The following is a 12,685-nucleotide window of genomic DNA, read 5'->3' on the forward strand; positions in this document are numbered from 1 at the left end:
CAAATCTAAGATCCCACAGGCTGCAACTGAGACCCAGTGCAGCCAGTTTTTTGGTTTTTTTTTTTTTTTACAATCATTATTTCTGTATTTATTTACTTATTTTTTAAGATAAAACATTTCAAATATAAGAAAAGTACACATAAAATAAGCAATTTTATCTATAATTGAGATGAAATATATGTTCAAATTTTGCTGTATTTGTTTCAGATTTTTTTTCCAGATTTTTTTTTTCCCCCACTGTTTTTGTTTTTTTTCTCTGTGGGAGAAGGCAAGGATGGGACGATTTGAGAGGATGGCATTGAAACATGTATATTATCATATGTGAAACAGATCGCCAGTCCAGGTTCGATGCATGATACAGGGTGCTTGGGGCTGGTGCACTGGGATGACCCAGAGGGATGGGATGGGGAGGGAGTTGGGAGGGGGTTCAGGATGGGGAACACATGTACACCCATGGCGGATTCATGTCAATGTATGGCAAAACCACTACAATACTGTAAAGTAATTAGCCTCCAATTAAAATTAAAAAAACCAAAAAAACAGACAGTTAATAAATCTCAGTGGCCCTCCATAGCAAAGCGAAGTTCAAGGATGTGAAGGGCCTAAGCTGGGCGTAGGCAGCGTCTATAGGGCAGACTCCAAGACAAGAACCTAGGCTTCTGTTCCCACCCATTTGGAAAGTGGAGATGGGGTGGGGATGTAATATTGTTACATAACTAAATACAAACATTTACACAGGAATCTTAACATGTTACTTAATTCACCCAAGCCCATTATCTGCTAACTTCTTTTCAATAAACCTATATACTGGTAAATACCTACCTTTTATATCCTGTTTTATACACTTTTATACAAACAAACAGAAGAGCAAAAAACTTCTTTTAATCCTTGACCATCCAGAACTTCCACTGTGACATATGTAGATATAGGTTCACTTTCCTGACTGATATCATAGCTTATGTCTTCCTAGTACTTACTGAAATATGTATTCATTTATCATTTACTGCTCTGAAGTTACCATTTCTTAAATCCTTAACATTTCATTCTGTTTCTAGGATTTTTATGCTAATCAATTTTATTATGTAATACAATATCAGTTTTTAAACCATTAAGTTATAATTATTTATAAAATCAAGAAATGAAGCTTTTATATTAACATTTTTGGAGAAAACATTAAGTTGCTTGCCTACTTAGTTTTTAGGGGGAATTTTAGTATTAACAAGTCATGTGCTAATAAGTTATTTCTAAGGAAAAATATGAAATATAAATTAATTTATTAAGCAGTTTTTTATACTCAGGATGAAAATATAGGTACTCTTTTTGTAGCACCAAAATTTTTGTTCTTCAAATTATCTCTTACGCCAAAGTTGGGCAGCAGCTAAATATTAATATTTATGTTTGGCTCCTTGAGAAACTAAACATTTTTAACTGGATTATCAAGACTTTCAATTTACAACTCTACAGAAATTATTTTCTTAGTATCATTGTTTCGCTAAATTCCTTGTTATATGTATATACTTTCTTTTATATTTATCTGTTTTTCTCATTGAATGGTTAATTCCATTTCTAACACTATTTCAAACATAGGGAGATTGACTTTTCTTTTCTTGGTTCAAAGAGATTAACTTTAGTGTTTCTCAATGGACATAGATTTTGAAATACTATATTTACATTGTGTTAAGCATTTGTCAATATTTTGAAAAAGTTGAGAGTTGAATATTGAAAGAGTTGAATTAAGCTTCTGAAGCCATTACAATATTTTTTGTATTTTACCTTGCTAAATTTTGTTAAAGGCTTCAAATTCCCAAGACAAATTTTTTTTTACCATCTGAAATCTAATTTGACATTTTCCCCCATATAACTGACATATAACATTAGTTTCAGGTGTACAACATGGTTCACCATATATATCTCAATATATTTCTATATATTGCAAAACGATCACCACAATAAATCTAGTTAACATCTGTCACCATACATAAAACTTCTTGTGATGAGAATTTTTAAGATACACTCTCTTAGCAACTTGTAAAAAAGCAATACAGTGTTTTCAATTTTAGTCTCCATTCTGTACATCTCCACGACATACTTATTTTGAACTCCAAGTTTGTACTTTTGACCCCCTTTCCCCAGGCCCAACCAACACTTATTAATAGTTTGTTTTTTTGTTCCCCCAGATCTGGCCATGCAACCGTGTAAGCCACTCCTGAGTTTGCTGCTGAATTCAGACGGCTTAGATCCACAAGTGAGTTGGCATCTATACATTTCCTTTATTATATTTCAGTTGCTTTAGCTTTTGGTAACAAAATGACATTTGTTATGAAAAAGAACATACATAATATATATAACTCAGTCACTTTGCTGTACAGCAGAAATGAACACACACACAATATGGCATTTGTGCTTATGAAAATCCTATTTGTCGCATTTTGGAACTGTTAAGTTGTGTCAAGGCATAACTGTTTTTTGAAATTTTAGAAAATTCTCTAGGACTTGATACTATATTTGAAACACTGCTAAAATCACTGTGAATGAACTTATGTAGTTTTTACTGAGGTACACCCTGGAAAAGATCCTGATGCTGGGAAAGATTGAGGGCAGGAGGAGACAGGGGTGACATAGGACGAGGTGGTTGGATGGCATCAGCAACTCAATGGACATGAGTTTGCACAAACTCCAAGAGACAGCGAAAGGCAGGGAAGCCTGGAAGCCTTAGCGACTGAACAACAACCCTGGAAAACATCAACTGTCCAAGTGTGATTGCATTCCAATCATGCAACTCTCTGGTTCTTGGTGCTTTCTCAATTGTGCTTTGCCTGGTTCCTGCTTCACCTTCAGCTGCAGTTCAGGGTCAGGGTGCTAGCTCCACCTGACGAGAGAATTGGGGTGGGGGCAGGTAAGCCACCACCTCAGGAAAACTCTAAGTCTCCAGGTACCAGCTTCTTTTTCTCTCAGGCTTTCTTAGTGGCTGTAGAACTGGAATTTCAAAGTAGGAAACCTCGCATACCAACAACGGTTCCTAAAGGTCCAGCCATGAAAACCCCCAAACGCCACACCTAGAATTCAAACCCCACTCTGCCTCAGAAAGTGATAGAAATCACTGGAAATTATCATGGACATCATGATGCAGTTTTCAATGCTACCATGGAGAATCTCGTTCAGACATTTAAAATGACTCTGATGATGTCTGCCTGCATAGTGTCATACCCCAGATGGAGGTTTAAGAATATAAAACCTGCTGATACGGCTTCTCTAACACATCCTAGCACAAACTGTTGGAGTCACAGCTAGTAGGGAAGAATATATTCTCTTATGAATCCTACATGGGGTTAAAATGACACCTAATAAGGGGTCTCAGACAGTAAAGCATCTGCCTACAATGCAGGAGACCCGGGTTCAATCCCTGGGTTGGGAAGATCTCCTGGAGAAGGAAATGGCAACCCAGTCCAGTATTCTTGCCTGGAAAATCCCATAGACAGAGAAGCCTGGTAGGCTACAGTCGATGGGATTGCAAAAAAAAGAGTCGGAAACGACTGAGCAACTTCACTTCACTTCACTTCAGTGCAAACTTGCTTGCAGAGAAAAGATAAAAAAAAAAAAAAAAAAACAGCCCAAATGTCCATAAGGAGTGAAGTGAAGTGAAAGTCACTCAGTTGTGTCTGACTCTTTGTGACCCCATGCACTATATAGTCCATGGATTTCTCCAGGCCAGAATACTGGAGTGGGTGGCCGCTCCTTCTCCAGGGGATCTTCCCTACCCAGGGATTGAACTCTGGTCTCCCACAATGCAGGTAGATTCTTTACCAGCTGAGCCACCAAAGAAGCCCAAATGAAGCAGAAGCTGCCATGCTGCGCTGTGCTTAGTTGCTCAGTCGTGTCCGACTCTTTGTGACCCCATGGACTGTAGCCCGTCAGATGCCTCTGTCCAAGGGATTCTCCAGGCAAGAATTCTGGAGTTGGTAGCCATGTCCTCCTTCAGGGGATCTTCCCAACCTAGGGATCAAACTTAGGTCTTCTACATTGCAGGTGGACTCTTTACTATCTGAGCCACTAGGGAAGCCCGTCCATAAGTAGAGGTGTGCTTAAATAAATGTACATTTATTTAACGGTACATTTATACAATGGAACATCACAGCTGTAACACACAAATAGAAAGCTCTCTGTGTTAAATGAAAAAAACACGGTCAAGAGCAATGTAGATGATGTGTCTCATTGTATCAAGAGGTATGTACTTTTTTGCTTATAAATTCATAACAAAGCTTTCATATAATATATATGAAAGTACCAACGGTGTTTACCTTTTCAGAGAAGACAACAGGAACCAGATCGATATAAAGGTGTTCTAGTGCACTTTTAAATACTTTTAAAACACAAGGCAAATGCATTGCAGGCTTCCCTAATAGCACAGTGGTAAAGAATCTGCCAAAGAATGTTCAAAGTACCACATGATTGCACTCATCTCACACACCAGCAAAGTAATGCTCAAAATTCTCCAAGCCAGACTTCAATAGTACATGAACCGTGAACTTCCAGATGTTCAAACTGGATTTTAAAAAGGAAGAGGAACCAGAGATCAAATTGCCAACATCTGCTGGATCGTTGAAAAAGCAAGAGAGTTCCAGAAAAAACATCTACTTCTGCTTTATTGATTATGCCAAAGCCTTTGACTGTGTGGATCACAACAAACTATGGAAAATTCTTCAAGAGATGGGAATATCAGACCATCTTACCTGCCTCCTGAGAAATCTGTATGCAGGTCAGGAAGCAACAGTTAGAAGTGGACATGGAACAACAGACTGGTTCCAAATAGGGAAAGGAGTACATCAAGGCAGTATATTGTCGCCGTGCTTATTTAACTTATATGCAGAATATATCATGCGAAATGCCGGGTTGGATGAAGCATAAGCTGGAATCAAGATTGCTGGGAGAAATACCAGTAACCTCAGATATGCAGATGACACTACCCTTATGGGAGAAAGTGAAGAGGAACTAAAGAGCCTCTTGATGAAAGTGAAAAAAGAGAGTGAAAAAGTTGGCTTAAAACTCAACATTTCAAAAACTAATATCATGGCATCCGGTCCCATCACTTCATGGCAAATAGATGGGGAAACAATGGAAACAGTTATAGACTTTATTTTGGGGGGCTCCAAAATCACTGCAGATGGTGACTGCAGCCATGAAATCAAAAGACCCTTTCTCCTTGGAAGGAAAGCTATGACCAACCTAGACAGGTATTAAAAAGTAGAGACATTACTTTGCGTACAAATGTCCGTCTAGTCAAAACTATGGTTTTTCCAGTAGTAGATGTATGGATATGAGAGTTGGACTATAAAGAAAGCTGAGCACCGAAGAATTGATGCTTTTGAACTGTGGTGCTGGTGAAGACTCTTGAGAGTCCCTTGGACTGCAAGGAGATCCAACCAGTCCACCCTAAAGGAAATCAGTCCTGAACATTCATTGGAAGGACTGATGTTGAAGCTGAAGCTCCAATAGTTTGGCCACCTGATGCGAAGAACTGACTCATTGGAAAAGACCCTGATGCTGGGAAAGATTGACTGTGGGAGGAGAAGGGGACGACAGAGGATGGGATGGTTGGATGTCATCATGGACTTGATGGACATGAGTTTGAGCAAGCTCTGGGAGTTGGTGATGGACAGGGAAGTCTGGTGTGCTGCAGTCCATGGGGTCGCAAAGAGTCTGACACGACTGAGTGACTGAACTGAACCAATCTGCCCACAATGTGAGAGACTCAGTTTCCATCCCTAGGTTGGGAAGATCCCGTGGAGGAGAAAATAGCAACCCATTCCAGTATTCTTGTCTGGAAAATCCCATGGAGAGAGGAGGTCAGGCTACAGTCCATGGGGTCACAGAAAGAGTCAGACATGACTTAGTGACTAAAACAACTACAACAAATATATTACCTACTCAAAATTAAAATGTAATATTTTTTAAAGGTGGTTAAAATGAATTCTGAGCTTCAGTCTTTAACACTTAACCATCAAGCAAACAGTCAATCCATGTTTTTTCTATGGGGAATCTGGGCAGAAATCTAAATAATGCAGCTTCTATTGAATGTGAATTCTCAGAATAGATTTACATATCTTCAAGTTTTAACCTAAGAGCAAATAAGCATACAGACTGCCCTCTACCTAGAGCTGGAAAAGCACGCTGTGACCTCAATCTTCCGCTCCATATACTGTGCTCCCTGAGGACACAGATGTACCACATGACAGCTGATGACCCAGTTTGAGCATCCTTCCCTCCCTCCTCACCCCTGGACGAATGGAGGATCAGAGACCATGCAAAAACCTCCAATGATGCTCAAAGCCCCAGTGCTCATAAACAGAGTACTTTGTAATGCCAAAAATCAACAGTTTCCCTTAAATCCTACCGGATTCATTATTATAGCAAGTTAGCTTAATATGAACCAAACTTTGCCCTTGTGTTCCCTTTATTAACATGTTACCATTTTGAGAATACAACTATTTAAAACTAAAAAAATCTCATTTATTATCTCCATTAAGAGGCTAATTGCAAAGAATCAACTTACTCAGAAATCTTAAAACTAAATGTTAACTTTCACATAGATTCAGATGCATGTTGACAAGATAATTACCACTGTGTGTCTGATCAGACCTTCCTGGACTTCACTCCAATGAAACTGAAACCCCCATCAGGAAAACCAAAGTCCTGAGTCCAGGACATTTGCTCACTTGAAAAATAGCTGGATAACACTGTTTACTCTCCTTGTTCTTTCTACTCAGAAATCTCAATTTAATAAAATTTCAAACCAGCCTAAAGAACTTATTTATCATCCTCTTAAAGAAAACAGTTGAAGGAAGAACAGGCCCATATTTCAGGCTCAGTCACTTAGGCACACAGACCCCCGCCCCCCCTCCCCTCAAGGCAAAACACTTATTTCTGAAAGACTTAACCATTCAGACAGGGACTAACCTAGCTGCTGAGGATACAACCATTCTAAGGCAAGAACAAGCCACTGACAGAATCTGCTGGCTTTCTGAATATTAAAATCAAGCAAGAGACATGACCTACGAGGAGAGGTTGCCTTGACTCGAATGAAAAACTATACGTAGCCTTCAGTAACTAACATTTGTTTCATATACCTATTGATTTCTTATTCATTTACTCACCAAATGTTTATCAAAATCTACCGTGTGGCTTTGCTGTGGGCAGGTGGACCTGCCTGGTGTCTTGGGGGTGGTGGAAGCAGGTATAAGAGGGCGGTGCCCTACAAAGATACACGAAGACATCTTGTGTGTGATAGTCAGCTCTTCCTGTTTAACTCACACACACAGCTATCTGCAAAGGTGATGGTCACTGGCGGGCATGTGCCTTCCGCTACATTACTGCCTTGACAACGAAGGCTTGTGGGTTAATAAAACACAAGCAGTGAGCTAACAAGCTTGGCCAGTCGTCTTTCTACTTTAATCTGAACCTCCTCGTCTGAAACACTTCCTGGGACACCTGTCTCTCCACAGGCTCTTTCTGTCAGTGTTTGCTCAGCAGTTGAGGATAGCAGTTTATGCTGAGGGAGAAATTCCATGACAACGAGGTCTTAAATGTGGACTACCTGGAAATATGTGCTCTGATAAGAGGGAGCATCCAGTTCTGAAACAATGATCCACATGACCCCTGTGCCTTCAGCAAATGTCTGCTGGATGTGCCTCTAGCAAGCTGGTCCCGGACTTTTACGCCGCAGAGACAGAAACAGGCCACTGCCGATGGCCATATGCTAATTAGGAAAGAGAATTACGTACACACAGTGCAGTGAGAAGATGGGGGGAACACGTGGATCTGCGACCAGCAAGAAAGGGTGCTGGAGACACAGTGTGGATGGATGTCTGTACGTCTGGCAGACAGATATGAGAGCAGAAAACACCAAGGCGGAGAAGTATGGGAGCCCTGGAGGTCCTGACGTTCAGTGCTGACAGCAAAGCACTCCTGAGGTTAAAGTAAGAGGATGTGGCTGGAAGCAGAAACGGGCTAGACAGGAGTGCCATACAAGGTTTATCCTGGTAGGAGACCCAGAGCAGTGCTGAGCAAGGGCCTGGAGACGCAGGGCAAGGGGGAGACCTGAGGGGGTGAGCAAAGGGAAGCCCGGGGTCGGGCAGGGACTCGTGGCCAGGGCAGTGAGAACCGGCAGGAAATGACGAATGTGTTTACGAGGCAGAGCACCTGGATCAAGAGGACTCCTGGGTAAGTCATAGTTTGCAGCTCAGAGGTAACACACAGAGGAGCAGATTAGCACGTGAGAATCAGAGAGAGGGCCGAGGGACCCGGTGGGCAGGCATCCTACACTCTAATACCCTGCTCCTCATTCTCCAAAAAGATGCTATTCTAGCCTCACCAGCCCCATAAGGCTTTCCAAACGGACTTGTCAGCTGGGGTGTTTTCCCCAGGAGCAAATCGGTTCTTTACTTCCCCTTGTCCCAGATGCTGCCCCTAATACAAGCCAGGGCTTCCCTGGCGGCTCAGATGGTAAAGAATCTGCCTGCAATGTGGGAGACCTGCGTTCAATCCCTGGGTTGGGAAGATCCCCTGGAAGAGGGCACAGCAACCCCACTCCAATACTCTTGCCTGGAGAATCCCCATGGACAGAGGAGCCTGGTGGGCCACAGTCCATGGGGTCACAAAGAGCCGGACACGACTAAACACAGCACACACAGTGCAAGCCCACTAACACACACTTTCCCGGTCTGATGAACTGCAGATCCACAGAAATCTAGACGATCTTACCAAGATTTTATAAGAAATCATTACTCAGTGTGGTACGAAAGGAGGAAGTTAGCATCCGCCTTGACAAGAGTGGAAGAAGCCCTCAAGCCTAACAACATGCCTATTATAGTTAAGGTGCTGACACTTGCTTCGTGGCATCTAACCAGTATTTAAGTAAACAAACTAAGAAACAAATCAGTGTTATTAGCTTAAATTTGTATAAACCTTTTCAATATTCCTTTCACTATGAGTTTGCTCTAGAAGTGTTCTTAGTAATCATAATGTAGAAGCCACACGTAACTTTTTTCTACTTCTAGGTAGGTATGGCATTTGCTTACTGTGGAACATTTCAAGCTCAACAAAGCACGGTGTTTAGACTTTTAAAATTACCCAAGCTAATTCTTTTGGAGGCAGATGGGGAGGAGTGCCTTAAGACACCTATTAAAATTTTATAGTACTAGACTGTTGGACCTGCTGCAGTGCCATGTATCACATGTAAAATGGTTTCACTTTTTAATTTCAAAAGTAGATTACAGGATAGAAGGCATATTCCTATTAAATACTCTTATTTCAGGATAATTATTGCTTAGACAACTTTTCCTGAAAAACCAACCAAACTTGATCTTAAACATTTTCCATGTGGCTGGCAGGGAAAGCAAAGCACATTTCTCATGTTCTTAAAATGGACTACCAACTGTAAATAAAAGTTAACAGAAATTCATTACATTTGAAAAAAATTTTTTTTTCAGAAATACTTTTAAGAAAGTATCAGTTCCGTCAATTTGTTGACTAATTTTCCATCAGTTTGTTTCTAAATAATAGAAGTGCACCTTACTATGTTAAGTTTCTGGATTTGTTTCAGGACTAGAAGAGCATACTGCGAATACCTGCAAGTAGTAAAATTTCATGCCTGTAACATTAAAAATTCCAAAGATGCCAAATGAAAATATTTTTAATCATCTAACAAGCAAAAATTTCATCTGAAACATGAATTTCATAGTAGGGGAAGAAAATCTGAATTTTTATCTCAACTTAAAATAAGGAACAAGCGTCTCTTGTTATACTTGTTTACAATGTATATGAACAAACTGGATAGGTCTTTCCCTGGTAGCTCCGTTGGTAAAAAGCCACCTACAATGCAGGAGACCCCGGTTTGATTCCTGGGTCAGGCAGAGCCACTGGAGAAGAGATAGGCTACCCACTCCAGTATTCTTGGGCTTCCCTGGTGGCTCAGCTGGTAAAAAATCTACCTGCAATGTGGGAGACCTGGGTTCGATCCCCTGGAGAAAGGAAAGGCTACCCACTCCAGTATCCTGGCCTGGAGAATTCCATGGGCTTGCAGAGAAGTCGGACACTACTGAGCAACCTTCACTTTCACTATCCTCAGAGCACAAGGAAGAAGATATAGATGTGACTGAGGTGTCACTTCACAGGATAGCAGCTCCAGGACTGGCTTTCTCTCTGTTACTAAGGCAAATGACGGGAAATATTAAATGCGAGCCGTCATATGAACTTTCATTTTGTTTCTGTCTGAAGGATCATTTTGTCTGAAGAATCATAATAGGAACCTGAGAAGATGCCTGGCATCACAAAGCCGAGCTGTGCTGTTGATTTCAGCGATGACGGCATGCGCCAAGACCCTTTAAATTTACCACATGGATGAACACGGCACCAAGAATAACACTCTGTCACCACAAGGAACCATTTCCAAAACAAGAACAAACAAAACTCTACATGGCCCTTCTTGCTGTATCCACTGCAAGCACATGTACCTTGTCAGATTTTTAAAACTGTCTTTTCTGGACTTTTCCACCTTGAGCTAGCCAGCTTAGGTGATGTCACCACTGTGCCAGCGAGGCCAGGCCCCGTGGGTCAGTGCTCCACGGCCACAGACGGTGTCCCTAACATCTCGGCCATGTGCAATCACGTGTTCTTCATCAAGCAGGGCCCCCAGCAGAGCAGCAGGGCTGACAAGGCACATGCAGACAAAAGATCTGAGTGGGGAAAATAAATCCCCAAAGTGGGTCAAAAATCTCCTTATTGTGAATTAAAGATGACAGACTACCTTTAATAGACAGTAGAAACAAAAGTTAGAATAGCCAATTAAAACATTCAACATTAGGAATTTCTCTAATACAAATGGGCTTCCCTGGCAGCTCAGACAGTAAACAACCCGCCTACCATGCGGGAGATCTGGGTTCGATCCCTGGGTTGGGAAGATCCTCTGGAGGAGGGCATGGCAACCCTCTCCAGTATTCTTGCCTGGAGAATCCCTAAGGATAGAGGAATCTGGCGGGATACAGTCCATGCGGTTGCAAAGAGTCCATCACGACTGAGCGACTAAGCACAGCACAGATACTATAAATAATAAATAAAAAGAGAATGTTGTTCTCAAAATATTAACCAGTTATGGAAAAATAATTTGAGTATGAGATGTCTAAAATTCAAGTAACAAGGAACAATAGGAAAAAGCCCAGTCTCTCATGCAAAAAGCTTTATTGGTATTAAAGTTACCCAGAGCTACATAATTGATGCCTTTTATAAAGGACTCTCATGTGCTAGGGCTTCCCTGGTGGCTCGGATGGTAAAATTTCGCCCACAGTGCAGGAGCCCTAAGTTTGATTCCTGGGTCCAGCAGATTCCCCTGGAGAAGGGAATGGCTACCCACTCCAGTACTCTTGCCTGGAGAATCCCATGGACGGAGGAGCCTGGCGGGCTACAGTCCATGGGATCTCAAAAGAGTCGGACATGACTGAACTAACTCTTTCTTTCTCAGGTACTGAAATAACCCAAAGTATTACCTAAGTCAAATAAGAAAAATAATGTCCAATTTTGGATACATTTAAAAACACACCTGTTGTCTTTTTACCTAAGAAAACAGTAATGTGCATACTATTAATAAAACACTATTACTAGCTGTGAAACATGCTTTAGAGCTAATAAAAAGTACCATAATCTGTATTATTTCATGTGTAGGGTGATTCTCTAATATCTAAAATTCAACCTAAATATTTCAATGTTTCTAATTAAATAAGCATTTACTATATATGTTTCCCGTGCCACATTCTTCCATTTTTTCCAGATGAAAAACACTGTTTTCCTTCCCATTCTGAATCCAACTTCAAACTATACTGTATGGTTTATTTTCTATGTTTATATGAAAACAGATGCCACATTAAAGCACAATTTGGCATGGTAAAACTTTACCTTTTTCTTTCAACATCTAACTTCTAAAGGCTTATCAAAATATTACCTATTATGAGTAAAAATTCATTTAACATATCACTGCTCTCTTAAATAGACTGCAATAACTATGAAAGGGCACATTTTAATGTCATAGCAAAGCTGAAGCTGTAAGACTGCCATACCAAAGAGTTCAGTATCAATCTATGCCAAGACATTTTTAACATAATGCCACTCACAAAACCAGTTCTTAGTAAATGCTTATCGATGTGGCATGAGGCCAGTGTAACTTTCAAAGCTGCTTTCCAGGAAACTGCAAAGAAAATTGTGGATTCACAGAAGCGATAACAAAGCGGGTGGTGGAAGGCCATATCTCTCTTCTATTGTTCTTGAATTTGATCCTTTTGATGTCTTTTTGCATTATACAAATGACTGAATATTTTAATTTCTTACAAAAAATTCTAACTATATATAGTTATTTTATGGAAGCTTTCTAAAATGCTTTCACTGGCTTCTATATTTTGTGATGTGTGAGAGAAACAGAGAAATTAAAATTTAGCATCACCTTAATGCATGACCATGAGTTCCACCATGTATGTTCCTAATAAAATATATCTTTTATTGACACATTTAAAATACATAAAACCACATTTAATGTTGAGAACATTCTTTCTCAGTGTACTATAACTGAAAATTATTTCATTTAAGAGAGCAAAATCAAATATTAACCTCTATGTCCAAACCATAAAATAACTTGAAAGTATCC

At 40.4% G+C, this 12,685-nt stretch overlaps 1 protein-coding gene and 1 non-coding gene across 4 annotated transcripts in view; one reads left to right on the forward strand and one right to left on the reverse strand.

Annotated features, from left to right (window-relative positions):
- Positions 1-12,685, reverse strand: part of MTUS1 (microtubule associated scaffold protein 1) — a 189,047-nt gene that overhangs the window by 49,725 nt on the left and 126,637 nt on the right. The window lies entirely within an intron of this gene.
- LOC138986004 (U6atac minor spliceosomal RNA) lies at positions 8,785-8,910 on the forward strand. Its single transcript, XR_011462955.1, has one exon. It is a non-coding gene; the product is annotated as a U6atac minor spliceosomal RNA (small nuclear RNA).

Source organism: Bos mutus, chromosome 27, assembly GCF_027580195.1.
Source record: "Bos mutus isolate GX-2022 chromosome 27, NWIPB_WYAK_1.1, whole genome shotgun sequence".
Taxonomy (NCBI): Eukaryota; Metazoa; Chordata; class Mammalia; order Artiodactyla; family Bovidae; genus Bos; species Bos mutus.